Source organism: Nelumbo nucifera, chromosome 6 (genome assembly GCF_055504915.1).
Source record: "Nelumbo nucifera cultivar China Antique chromosome 6, China Antique-T2T, whole genome shotgun sequence".
Taxonomy (NCBI): Eukaryota; Viridiplantae; Streptophyta; class Magnoliopsida; order Proteales; family Nelumbonaceae; genus Nelumbo; species Nelumbo nucifera.
In genome coordinates, this window is record NC_142654.1 from 54994818 (window position 1) to 55008434 (window position 13617).

Consider the following 13617-nt stretch of genomic DNA (forward strand, 5'->3'; position numbering starts at 1 on the left):
CCCAATCCAAAAAAAATAGGGTTAGGGTCTCATATTTAGCTGCCTGAATGTGAGAATGACTCGACTCGACCTAACCTGGAAAAATCTAGGTTGGGTTGGGTCATGGGTCAACCCGCTAACCCTATTGTCAAGTCTAATTGGGACTATTTATGTATTGTTAGAAGTTTCCACTATTTAATTTTTTGTATTGAGTCTTTACTCTTTAAATTTCAGTTATTTTTTTGGATGACAATTGACCCATGGGTCAGCCCTAACCCGAACATTTTGGGTTAGGGTCTAGCATTTGATAACCCAACCCAAAATCCAACCCGACCCGAAATCAACCTCATCTTAACCCAAACCCGAACCCGACCCATCCAACCCAATTGCTAGGTTTGCTTATCATTTGATATTAACGAAGTTTAGTTCTGCTAAACAAAAAATAAAAATAAAAATGGGTGAAGCGGCGAAACTTTATTAAACCGTGGAAGTAATTCATTCAGAAGTTAATGCTATTTGTCTTGTTCATCGAAGCACCAGTGGTCTAGTGGTAGAATAGTACCCTGCCACGGTACAGACCCGGGTTCGATTCCCGGCTGGTGCATTACATGTCGTTGTAGTATAGTGGTGAGTATTCCCGCCTGTCACGCGGGTGACCCGGGTTCGATAACCGGCAACGGCGTATTAAGGTATTTTTTAGGGTTTCCTCAAAGATGAGGTCCAGTATCATTCCATAGTAGATTTTCTTTTTTAATTTTTCTCACAACTATGCAAATTATTATTATTATTATTTGAGCATGGAGCTAGATATATAGCTTCTGTATGTCAATTATACGGTATTGATCGAACTTGATAGATTCTTTGTTACTCGCGGTTTTCTCTGTTAATTGTTATAGATTTATTGAAAGTATGAAATCATCAAATAAAAGTAAAGAATGAGCACAAACAAAAAAAAAGTGTCATTTTTTCTGTTATGATTTTTACTGTAATTGTTTAATGTTTAATATATGGGTTCTATTATGATTAGGATACTGAAAAGACATTTTACAGCCAATAAATCTTTAAGCTTTACAAAATTAACCAACTATATCCCTATTGTTTGCATATTTTCTGTGGGTTTCCTTAAGTTTGATGACAATTGACTAATTAAACCCTTACCGTTAGTGTTCCATCAAAATCCATTTCAATTTGCTCACATGTCACACAACGTGACTCTTATATTTTAAAAAATGACAATAATACCCTTTAAACTAAGGTGGGGTTGAACCGGAGCTGATGTTGTTTGAACCAAGGTGGGATTGAGCCTGGCGAACAATTGCTACAAACAGCTATCCATGACTACCATTGATCCAGTAGCGGCATAGCGGCGACTACCCAATCAATCTCTTTAATAAAAAAGTATCTCTGAACCCACTACAAAACATCGAAGAAAAAGGAAAAATTAGGGCTTTTACTTTATAATCGGAAAAAAACGGGAAAAAGTAGAGAGGTTATTTGCTTACCGTCGCCTTCCGGAATGGTGCAAAATGGTCACCAAGAGTTCGGTATGGAGTAACAAGGGTTTGGCATTTTAGACTTTCATTTATATCTAAATGTAGAGCGAAGAGTTGTGGCACTGTTCACTAGCCAAACAGACTTGTCCAACCCTTGCGGGTGACTTAAACCAAAAGGGTAAGACGGTCATTTCCTTAAATCAAATGTTTTATCATTTCTTTTTTTTTATTTTTTTTGCTAATTTAGCCCAATGGTAAATGTGACAATTCGTCTTTTTTATCACGATTCAATGAACATGTCAATTGTTTGAACTCGTAGGGAATATGCAAATAGTAAGGGTGTAGTTAGTTAATTTCGTAAACATTAGAGTAGTTTAAGAGAATTACCCATTTTTTATTGGGTAAATTACAGACCCCCTTGTACTATGGGGTCAATGAGAAAGACCCCTACACTTTCTTTTTGCAACAAAGACCCCCCGAACTTTGGCCATTAGACAAAGATAGAAGGTGTCATTTTATGAAAATACCCTGTACATAATTGAATTAGTATTTAAAAATGACATAAATGGACATCCTACCCCATATTCACTATTTTCAAATTATTTTCACATTTTACCCAAACCCCGCCTAAAACCCAACCTAGAATCTTCTTGAACTCCATTCTAGCTCTGTTTGAGAACTGATCTCTACCGGTGTTCGGTCCAATATCATACTAGCACATAGATGAAATGAAGTAAGCGTAATACTCAAGGTTTGTGAAAACGACCCAGAAACATAACCGGTTAGGGGACCATTTTCCGGTTAGGCAGTTCAACCATTCGAGTCGAACGGTTTGACCCATGATGTCATAAATCAATTAAAAATAAAAATATATTTATAAATAATAAAAATAGCATAAAATTAAATAAAATACATAAAAATACAAAAAATAAAACTATCAATATACAAAAATAATAAAGTATAGAACACATAGAAAATACAGTTTTTTCTATTAGTTTTAATAAGGTTAGTAATAATGGTTCAATATAAACATTTTAAAATCTCAACTAAAACCATGTTTGAATTATAAATCATTTCATTTTAGATGTGTATGTCACAACTTAAATTTATGTGTTCAAGATACTTTAAATATTATTTTTCATTATATTTCTAAAATTAGAAATTGTATTATATATATATATTAGAAGTTCTTGAACAAGAAAACAAGAATTTAAATATTTATGTAAAAAATTTGGCTTAAAATATAAAATTTTGTATTAGATGTTCAACATAGGTGGAAGTCCACCTATTCTATTTTAGAAAGTTGTATTTCATATAAAGACATTCTTACTAATTTTTATAATGAGAAAATCCCACATGATTTTATAATTGATGATGATTGGGGATGAAATTTGTACAAAAGATATTTTACAAATTGTTTGTGATACAACTAATGAATTTTTGGGTGTTTATTACCTTTAGTTAATCTTATATTTATGATTAATGAATATTTTTCAAAATATAGAAGTAATTTAAAATTTCATAATCTTATTGAAATAATGGAAGTTAAATTTAAAAATTATTGGGAAAATATTTCTCCTCTATATTGTTTAACTACAACATTAGATCTTAGGATTAGGAAAGATGGTTTAGATGTTTTAATTGAATCTTATCATGAAAATACGAGAACTGAAATTGGAAATAAAAAAAGAGGAAATTAATAATTTATTATTTGAAATGTACAATTTATATGAATCTCAAATTATTAGGACATAGGAGAACTTGTACAGATACAACTTTCACTTATAAAACATCTAATTTTAGTTATAGAAGATAAAAATTTTGGTCTTTAATAAATAAAAGGAAGAAATCTGCTACCACTTCATCATCAAGTTCATTGCTGAACTTAAGTTTTTTTACAAGCTAATTTTTCTAATTTAATTAACCCTCTAAATTTGGAAGAATTAAATAATTTTGATATTTTAGTCTGGTGGGGTGAACATGAAAAAATTATCCAATTATTATCGCAACTACCCATTGCAGCTGTACATTGGAAGCGTGTCCTCACGAATGATAAGAGAGACGTTCTTAATGTGCAGCTGCAATGGGCTGTTAAGACAGTGTTGAGAGTGTTTTGTTGGTAGCAGATCCTACTCTCTTGATTCTACTTGAAGGATGGTAATGTGACTTGAAAACCGAGTTGGGATCTCTTGCCAACAAAACAAGTTCCAACCCCCTATTAACATGATCTAACACCGTACCTCTCACCATGAGACAGACTGGGACCCATCATGTATGAGATGTGTGGTGTCAGATCATGTTGGTAGGTTGTTGGAATATATATTACTGATAGATAATCAAGAGCTGGAAAACAAACCAAGCAGGAAAAATTTCTTGCACACGCACCAATTATGTAAGACAGAATAGGCGTTCCTAATGTAGGGCTGAAATGTCCTGTAGGGAGCTTGGGGCAAAATTTCTCTGTCAATGCAATTTAGCAAGCAGCTTGCTATTTTAGGTTGAACGATTATCCAACGAAAACGATGTCTTATCATTTGATATTAACGAAGTTTAGTTCTGCTAAACAAAAAATAAAAATAAAAATGGGTGAACCGGCGAAACTTTATTAAACCGTGGAAGTAATTCATTCAGAAGTTAATGCTATTTGTCTTGTTCATCGAAGCACTAGTGGTCTAGTGGTAGAATAGTACCCTGCCACGGTACAGACCCGGGTTCGATTCCCGGCTGGTGCATTGCATGTCGTTGTAGTATAGTGGTGAGTATTCCCGCCTGTCACTTGGGTGACCCGGGTTCGATCCCCGGCAACGGCGTTTACTTTTCCAAAATTAATTGGTCTTTTATTGACTTAACCATTTATCAAAAGATTATTCTCAGTCACCTCAAAATGTATAGTCGTTGTAGTATAGTGGTGAGTATTCCCGCCTGTCACGCGGCTGACCCGGGTTCGATCCCCGGCAACGGCGTTTGCTTTTTCCCAAGATTAATTGTTATTTTATTGACTTAACCATTTATCCAAATAGTTTTCTCAGTCATCATAAAATGTCTAGTCGTTGTAGTATAGTGGTGAGTATTCCCGCCTGTCACGCGGCTGACCCGGGTTCGATTCCCCGCAACGGCGTATTATGTCCTTTTTTAGGGTTTCCTCAAAGTTTAGATCCTAAATATCATTCCATAGTTGATTTTCTTTTTTTAATATTCCCCACACGTGTGCAAATTATTATTATTTGAGCACTGAGTTAGATATATAGCTTCTGTATGTCAATTATAGGGTATTGATCGAACTTGGTAGATTCTTTGTTACTCGCGGTTTTCTCTGTTAATTGTTGTAGATTATTGGAAGTATGAAATCATCAAATAAATGGGAGACTAAAAGTAAAGAATGAGAACAAACAAAAAAAATTGTCATCTTTTCTGTTATGATTTTTACTATAATTATTTAATGTTTAATATATGGGTTCTATTATGATTAAGATACTGAAAAAGACATCATACTTGAAAATTTTACAGTCATTAAACCTTTATGGTTTACAAAATTAACTAACTATACTCGTACTGTTTGCATATTCCCTGTGGGTATCCTAAAGCTTTATGACAATTGACTAATTAAACCCCTATTGTTAGTGTTCCATCAAAATCTGTGTCAATCCGCTCAAATGTCACACCACGTGACTCTTATGTTTTTAGAAAACGATGCTAATACCCTTTTATGGTTGAAAATGCCCCTTTTGTTTTCATAGAATATCTGGCCAGGACCGATGACAATCGATAACTTTAACTGAAAGGGTAAGACGATCATTTTTCTTAAATCTAATGTTTTATCATTTTCTCTTTATTTTTTCGCTAATTTAGCCCAAGGGTAAATGTGACAATTCATCTTTTTCTGCCATGATTTAACAAAAATACCAATTGTTAGAAAACTTATGGGTACTCACAGGGTATATGCAAACAATAGGGGTGTGATTAGTCAAGTTCGTAAAATTATGGGTACTCAGCACTGAGAATAATTGTGTTGTCACCACTAGAGAAAAAGGCATATTTTCCATCGTCACTGGAGAAGAAGACTTATTTCGTCGTTGCCGAGGAAGAAGGGTTATTTTTCGCCATCACTGGAGAAGAAGAAAGTAACTTATTGCATAATAGTATAAGAAGAGGTAAGAAAGTCCTTTAGTTTGAATCTAGGGTTTCATTTTTGAATTTTCATGTTTTTTATATACATCAATTTCTTCATGCTTGTTATATATCTCGACGTTTTGCATGGAATAATATTCTTGATGTTCTCTATTAGTACCAGTTGAATGTTCTCTATTAGTACTATATTGTTTAAAGTGGGTGTTTTATCTTGGAATAATATTCTTGATGTTTGTGCTCTAGCCAGTCTATAACACCTTTTTACTGTGATCTCGATATATCATGGCTATGTTTAATTGTGATTAAATGTGTTTGATTCACTTATTTATTGCGTTTTACTTTAGACTAACACTTTTCAAATGTGTTTTATCTCAATAATCAGTATAGAGGGATATGTCCCAATATATGTTTGTTAGATTTGATCTATTTTTTTATCACTTGTTTACTGCTAGGTTTAGGTATTTATTAGTTCTTTATTGTCAGATACTTAGTATATTAATGTAAAAAAAACATTTTCTTTGGGGGTTTAACATTTATGTACTCTTACCTTGGAGTATTTAACAATTATTTATTGTTAGATTGCAAGTATATTAATGAAAGGGAAGGACTTCAGCATTGTTTTGTTGTTGAAAGTCAATGCTAGTGGATCCCGAGAATACCTAAATGAATTTAAATCTCCAGTTTGTTACCCACTTTGTCTCTTTGGGGGGGGGGGGGAGAGTGTTTCAACCCCTTATAGTTTGGTTGTTGAATGATGAAGGATCCCTAATATGTTCCATCCCCTAACAGTTTGACCGTTGAATGATGGAGGATTTTGCATATATGTGCTAATTTAACTCTTAGTTTATTGATGTGTGAATCAACATGAAATTTCATATGATTTTAACACTGATGCTTGTATAGATGTCAAGTATTATGTACAATATCAACATACATTATGGTGGTTACTTTTTGAACATACCACCAATCATATACATCGGTGGTGATGTGTTCATAAACCATAATGTTGATGGTGACCTTCTATCATTCATTGAGATACAATTATTGGTGAAAGATCTTGATTATAATTCATTTAGTGAAGTATATTATAGGAACTTAATGTAGACTTGGATATGGATTGGTAGGGTTTAAATGTGATGGGGATATACTTGAGATGTGCAATGTCCATGAGAATTATAGACACCTTCTTATATACGTGACAAGGCGTAAGAGGGCTAATGTAGGGTTGTCACAGGTTGGGTTGTCACAATTTGGTTCATCTGGTGCTAATCCACCACCACCACCACTAGGTTTAGGTGATGTGGATGAACTTGATTTTGGTGATGATGTTGATTTTGAATTTGAATATATATGAGTCTGAAGTAGATTATGGGCATGACAAAGAAGAATTGGAAGTTAAGTGTGATGTTGATGTGTTTTGAGGATGAGGTTGAGGGTGGTGATCCCAATAGGGATGAAGTTCTTGTTGACAATGTTTATGTGTTTGATTATGAGCAGCCAGAGGAGTTGGAAAGTTTACACGGTTCTGAAGAGGAAGGAGGACCTCAATCTGAGGCTTATGTTGAGAAGTAAATGAAGAACTCGTTGTTGGCTGTGGGTATGATATTCTCTAATCGTGCAACATTCCAGAAGGCCTTAGTCAACTATGTAATCATGGGTGGGTTTGATTTCAAGTATGTTAAGAATGAGGGTATTGGCTTGATGGTTGCTTGCAAAACAAAAAAGTGTGAGTGGCATGTACATGCATCCTGGTTGCAAAGTAAAGAGGCATTTTAGATAAAGTCGTTCAAGAGTACACATACCTGTGAATGTGTGTATTCAAACACAATGGTAACATTTGCATGGTTGGCAGATAAATACAAGGACAAATTCTGAGATGATCTAGATTAGAATAGTAGTGCACTACAAAATGAGACACTATAGTAGTTTAGGATTGAAGTTTCTAGATCTAGAGCTTACCACACAAAGAGGGGGGTAGTTGTTGACATTGATGGGGTACATGTTGAACAATGTAGTAAGCTACATGATTATTGTGAAGTAGTTTTAAAGACAAATCCCAAAAGTTTCTAGATCCAAATTGAGACATTACCACAGTTTAGGTTGAAGTTTCTAGATCCAGAGCTTACCATGCAAAGTGGCGGGTAGTTGTTGACATTGAGGGGATACATGCTGAATAGTATAGTAAGTGATGATGTGCGATCTGACGCTCCTTGCTAGTGGACAGCTAGGATGACAGACTGAGTAGGTCACCTAGTCGAGATGTAAGAGAAGAGTTATCAGAGTGTTTGGGTTTCTATACCCAGGGTGGGCACTTTGATGCTTAAGTTAGTGAACTGGGTGTATAGCTTAGAAAGAGTTAGTGAACTGGCTTTATATATGCTAACAGATGTTAGCTCTACAGAGCACGTCAGAGATCTCTGGCCCATCTAGTTTGGAGGCAGTTTCATGCCCAGAGGTGAACTATGCGTAAGCAAATAGTGTTTAAACAGTTGCGTTCGAAACAGGTGGGGTGGTAGTTAGCTCCATCGACGTGGAGTCATGATCCTAGGGAAGTTGGAGATGATAACTCACTCGAGGAGGAGATCGCCCATTGTTCCATGCAGACCACTAGCTGAACCTCTACTAGGTTGGAGGAGGCAGGTCACCTCTTACGCTAACCTAACATCTTTCGATCTATCTGCAGGTCGTCCTACCGAGGTGGGGCCGAGGAGGTCACAATGGGTGGGAGGTGTCTGAAGTTCTCCTAAAGTCTACTTACATGGCGTTAAGTTGTCATCTAATGGTTTTGTGGAGCCATGTGTCACGATGCCACTGGAGGGTCAAATCATCCCTTAGAGTGGCAGGTCCAGTTAGTTCTTTGCAAGCTCGGTCTGGTTCTCCTGGCCTAGTCTAGAAAGCAGATTGACACGCGTGCTAGGTTCATACTTTGAATTGGGTGTGTGAGTTCAAATTTTTAATTTCACTGCCAAGTGCCAAAGTGGCTCAATTGGGCAGGCGAATTCAAAATTTGAATTCGCTGATAAGTGTTGAAAGCGTGCACTGCTTTTTTGGGCCGTCAGATGAAACACATCTCTTCCGTCGATTCCCGCATTCTTCTACTATAAATAAGGCCCCTCGACAAATCCCCACTACACTATTTTGGAGTTTTCTGGAGTGTTGCTGAACAAGTGGTTGAGCAGCTCGCACACGAGGTCAGTTTTCCTAGCACAAGGTTGATCTAGTTGGTCAAAGAGGGAGTATCCCCTAGCCGTTCGAGACGAGGTGGGAGCCTTGGCTCAAGAGTGACGAGGATTCCATAGAGGGGCCTCGACCTCTCAATAACCTAGGACTAGGTCGGAGAGGGAGTATACCCTAGTTGCTCGAGATGAGGTGCAGCCTTGGATCAAGAGTGACGAGGATTCCGTAGAGGGGCCTCGACCTCTTAGTAACCTAGGACTAGGTCGGAGTTCAGACCTACCAAACTGAGTGGGGAGGTAATTTTCTTGGCAGCAACCGTCCAAATACCCCAATCTTACGGTTTTATCTTGCCCAGAGAGGACCAACTCCCTTGGAATCATGGGAAAACTGAGGTCTGCCGCTTCTAGGCTTTGCTTCCAACTCCATCCTTTCATCGCTGGGAAAACTGAGGTCTACCTCAATCTCTAGGACAACTTCACCCGAAATCAATTAGGACGATAGTGTGGACGATATCCGTCTACCTCCACCTCAGTTTCGAGCTCAACATGGATAATTTTACTAGGATCTACCAAATAAAGAAGATGCACCGAGAGCCTTACTATTTCTACCTAAGCTACCGACCTAGTCTCAGGCTCTTAAGTGGCTTTCCTTCGAAAGTAGCAAACTGGAAGTCGAGATATTTCTTCTAATCCCAGGAAGATGGTTGGCCCATGGATACCACTTGGATAAGTGAGCAGAGGAGGGTCCTAGACATTGAGTTTGATGACGAGCTAGCGGACCAGGTTTTGTTCCTCGTAGAGTGGCAATCCTTAGGTGACGAGTTTTGGCCGAACATATACTCGTTGGGGCTAGTCTGAGTCCTGTGGGTGGATCGCCCACATTATTCTTTTGATTTGCCGATCTATTATGATTTTCCAATCTGACCATATCTTTTTCATTTGGTAGGTATGTCGAGAATGACATCCATCCTAGCTACAGTGAGGAAGGCTTCTAGAAAGAAGAGGAGGACGATCGGGTCTACGCATGCTTTAGAAATGGTGCAGGAAGCTGTGGAGAGGAGACCGCCGGTTAGGGAGCCCAATGTGGTGGACATCGACGATGGTAACGTCGGTCCGACCTCCGTTGACTCCGCCACCATGCCCACCCAGTTCGTTCCACCCAGGGCATACACATACCCTGACGTCGTCTATGAAGGGTCTAGCTTGCATGACCCTATTTACCTCCCAAACAGGGATGTTACTATTGCAAATGGTATTCGAGATCCTCAAGTTGCCTTTGAAGTGAGCGGCAACATACTTTTACCCGAGGATGTGCGAGACTTCAACCAACAGGGAATCATCGACCTTAGTGCGATGATGATCTGGGACGTGTTCTCGATAAATGCTTGCCTCCCTTTGATAGTTCATTTTTGTATACATATGTCCCTAATTGCCTTTTCTTAAGCAAACTGCATGAGCCAAGCTCTGTATGACCATGCCCTCTCTATAGAGTGCAACACCACAAAGATGATAGTTGAGATCGAGTCTCTTCGGTCACAACTGGAAGGTGCTCGGCTAGAGGCCCAGGAAGATCATCGGCGGTTCATCGACACGTTGAGTAGCCTAACTACCCAATTGGATGAGATGAAGAGTAACAAGCTCAATAGCTTGAAGAAAGGCAAATCAAATACATCGAGGACATCCAATGGACGAAGCAACTCAGTGACGAGGAGTTCTAGAGCTCGCAAGAGTTCGAGCACGTGAAGTCAATAGTCGCTGCACTGGGTCTTAGGAAGGGATTTTGTTTGTGCCACTGTTACCTCCGACATCTGTGTCCAAACTTCAACTTTGGCCACATCTCGCTCAACTCGGTTCCAAATGAAGTGAGTGACCGGATTGATATTGAGCTAGAAACTTCAGATGACATGGTGGAGGATGGCGAGGGCAAGGATTAAGAGGGTGTCGGAGAGCGTGATGCCGAAAATGAACCGTGAACTGCCTCTTGTCTTGGACCCCCTTATACGTATTGTACACCGAGCCTCCGAACTCAGTTTTCTACTATCATCTTTCTTTGTAGTTTTAGTAGCGATGTACTTTTTATCTCTATTAATGAAGTCGCCTTTTTTTGCAAAAGTTGTGCCCCCCTTGTACCTTTTATTTTCTATTTTAGAAAATAGGCTAAGTATAAAATGTGAGCCGAGGTGGCAAGGTACACATGGAGTTTTTTTGGCTACGTCAAAACACTGCCGAACTACTGGCTCTTTATTGCTGGTGTCTTCCGAGGTAGGCTTAGGGTGCCTTAGAGCTGAAAGCAGTTTGGCTTCCCTTAGAATAACTTTTTAGTCAGAGTGCTTACAACGTAGATTGACTTGACCAAGTCACCATAGTGGGCAGTCTGTGTTTTCATACTTGGTGTAATTCCAAGCCTTAATGGACGCAAGTTGGAACTTTGAAGTCTTCACAAGTAGTACTTCTTCAGATAGTCGATGTTCCATGCACGAGGTACCTGCTTCTCCTCTGAGGTTTCAAGCTTGTACGTTCCTTTTCCGACCACTCTTGACACTCTGTAGGGGCCTTCCCAATTCGGACCCAGCTTTCCCGAGCCGGGCTTAGGCACTATAACCTTCCTAAGTACTAGGTCACCAACTCGGAATTGGCGTCTTTTAACTCGAGCGTTATAGTATCGAGCTACTCACTGCTTGTATGTTGCGGTTCATATAAAGGCCAAGTCACGAACCTCCTCTACTAGATCCAAGTTAGTTTGCAACTCATCCTCATTTGTCCCATCTTCGTATGCCTCGGATCACAAGATCAACACTTCGATCTCCGTTGGAATGGCGACCTTGGTCCCATATGTTAGGTTAAAGGGGGTCACTCCTGTTTTTGTCTTGATCATCTTCCAATAGGCCCATAGGACACTGGGCAGCTCGTTCACCCGCAAACCCTTAGCTCAAGAGAGCCGAGCTTTGCATCCGCATAGTACCACCTTGTTTGTCACTTCAGCCTGATTGTTCACTTGAGGGTAAGCCACTGCTATGAAATTCTACTGAATGCCCATCTCTACACACCAGTTTTGGACACTTCGAGCTGTAATGGATACTAGTGGCTCAACTTCCACCCACTTAGTGAAATGTCCATTGCGACCACTAAGAACCTCCTCTGCCCAATCGCAGGTGGGAAGGGACTGAGTATGTCTATCCCTCCACTGTGTGAATGGCTACGGGTTGGTCAAGTACCTCAGGTCTGTGGTGGGTTGATGCTATATGTTAGCATGCCACTGACACCTATCACACTTCCGTACTAACTCTACTGCATTTGCCTTCATTATGGGTCAGTAGTACCCTTGTCGCATGGCCTTTTGGACTAGTGCCCTGCCCCCCAATTGTCCTTTGCAGAGATCTTCTTGAATCTCGAGTAGCACTTAGTTAACCTCTATTGGACATAAGTAGTGCAAGTAAGAGAGCATGAATGACCTATGGTACAACTGATCACCAATTATTACATAGCAAGCGGACTGCTGCTATACCCTTTGCACTGCATTACAATCTACCAATAGGGTCTCGTGGCGCAGATAGTCAATGAGTGGATCTATCCAGCTTAGTTCTACGACTATGACAAAAGCAACCTCTTCTGCCACACTTTCTATACTTGGTCATGGTAGGTCTTTGATGTACAATGTTCTCTTTGTGATGTTTGTTGCATTGGCCAACTTCGAGAGTGCATTGGCCAAGTAGGTCAACATGGTGGGTCCCCAAGCCTAATATTATTTGTTCCAAGGTTTTAAATTTTGCAACGTATTAGCCCATCTCGGCCAATACGTATTGTTTCGGAAGAGTTCCGATACATGGAACATGTATAATTAGAGTTCCAATACGCATTATGTATCATCTGAATTTAATTTCCCTCTCTTTTTTAAATTTAAATTTAATTTATCTCTTCTCTCTCTCATTAACATCATTTTTAATTAAGCCTTAAAGTTTGAGACATCACTAAATGCTAATATTACTTAATTAAATGCTAATTTGAGTTACCTTTAATTATGACATTTAATGTCATTAAATGTTATTTAAGTCAAATTACTTGTTAAAAATCACAAACTGAAGGTAACAAGTTTCGAACCCAAGTCATTTGCTTACAACAATAATTAAGTAACCATTATGCCAACCTTAATTTCTTATTAAAACAACATGATTTTTTTTTTTATATTTAAAGTAATCTTTCTTGCCTTGGTGGATGCTGATTTTTCATTCTAAAAAGAATGTGACCCATGGCGATAATTTTGTAGCCAAACACTAATGTTATTCATTCTTGCCTAGAATGAGCAAGAATTAAAAGAATGAGGCCCTGAGCAACGAACCAAACATGGCCTAAAGATTTGGAAAACTAGGTTTTTACTACCATATCATCAACATAAACTTCAATTTTATTTCCAATAAGATCAAAAAATATTTTATTTATAAGGTGCAGGTAGGTCTCCCCAACATTTTTCAAGCCAAAGGGCATAACTTTATAACATTACAAGCCTATTTCAGTTACAAAAGTCATCTTCTCCTAGTCGACTCGATCCATTTGAGTATGGTTGTAACTAGAATAGGTTGGACCCATTTGAATCTGTTGAGGTTTCTATAGTCGACACACATGCACCACTTGCCGTTGACCTTCTTCACAAGAATTGGGTTCACAATCCAACTTGAGTATTGGACCTCTCTCATGAAGTCTGTTGCGAGGGGCTCCCCGACCTCCTCATCTACTATCCTCCACTACTCCTGGGCGAGGTTCATTTTCCTCTGTCGGACTGGTCTGACTGAAGGGTCAATATTTAGTCTATGAGTTATTATAGAGGGGTTTATGCTGGGCATATC

At 38.6% G+C, this 13617-nt stretch overlaps 4 non-coding genes across 4 annotated transcripts; all 4 read left to right on the forward strand.

Annotated features, from left to right (window-relative positions):
* Positions 1–512: 512 nt before the first annotated feature.
* On the forward strand, positions 513–583 carry TRNAG-GCC (transfer RNA glycine (anticodon GCC)). Its single transcript has one exon. It is a non-coding gene; the product is annotated as a tRNA-Gly (tRNA).
* A 3550-nt stretch (positions 584–4133) lies between these two features.
* TRNAG-GCC (transfer RNA glycine (anticodon GCC)) lies at positions 4134–4204 on the forward strand. The gene has a single exon. It is a non-coding gene; the product is annotated as a tRNA-Gly (tRNA).
* A 6-nt stretch (positions 4205–4210) lies between these two features.
* On the forward strand, positions 4211–4282 carry TRNAD-GUC (transfer RNA aspartic acid (anticodon GUC)). The gene has a single exon. It is a non-coding gene; the product is annotated as a tRNA-Asp (tRNA).
* An 81-nt stretch (positions 4283–4363) lies between these two features.
* Positions 4364–4435, forward strand: TRNAD-GUC (transfer RNA aspartic acid (anticodon GUC)). Its single transcript has one exon. It is a non-coding gene; the product is annotated as a tRNA-Asp (tRNA).
* The last annotated feature ends 9182 nt before the right edge of the window (positions 4436–13617 follow it).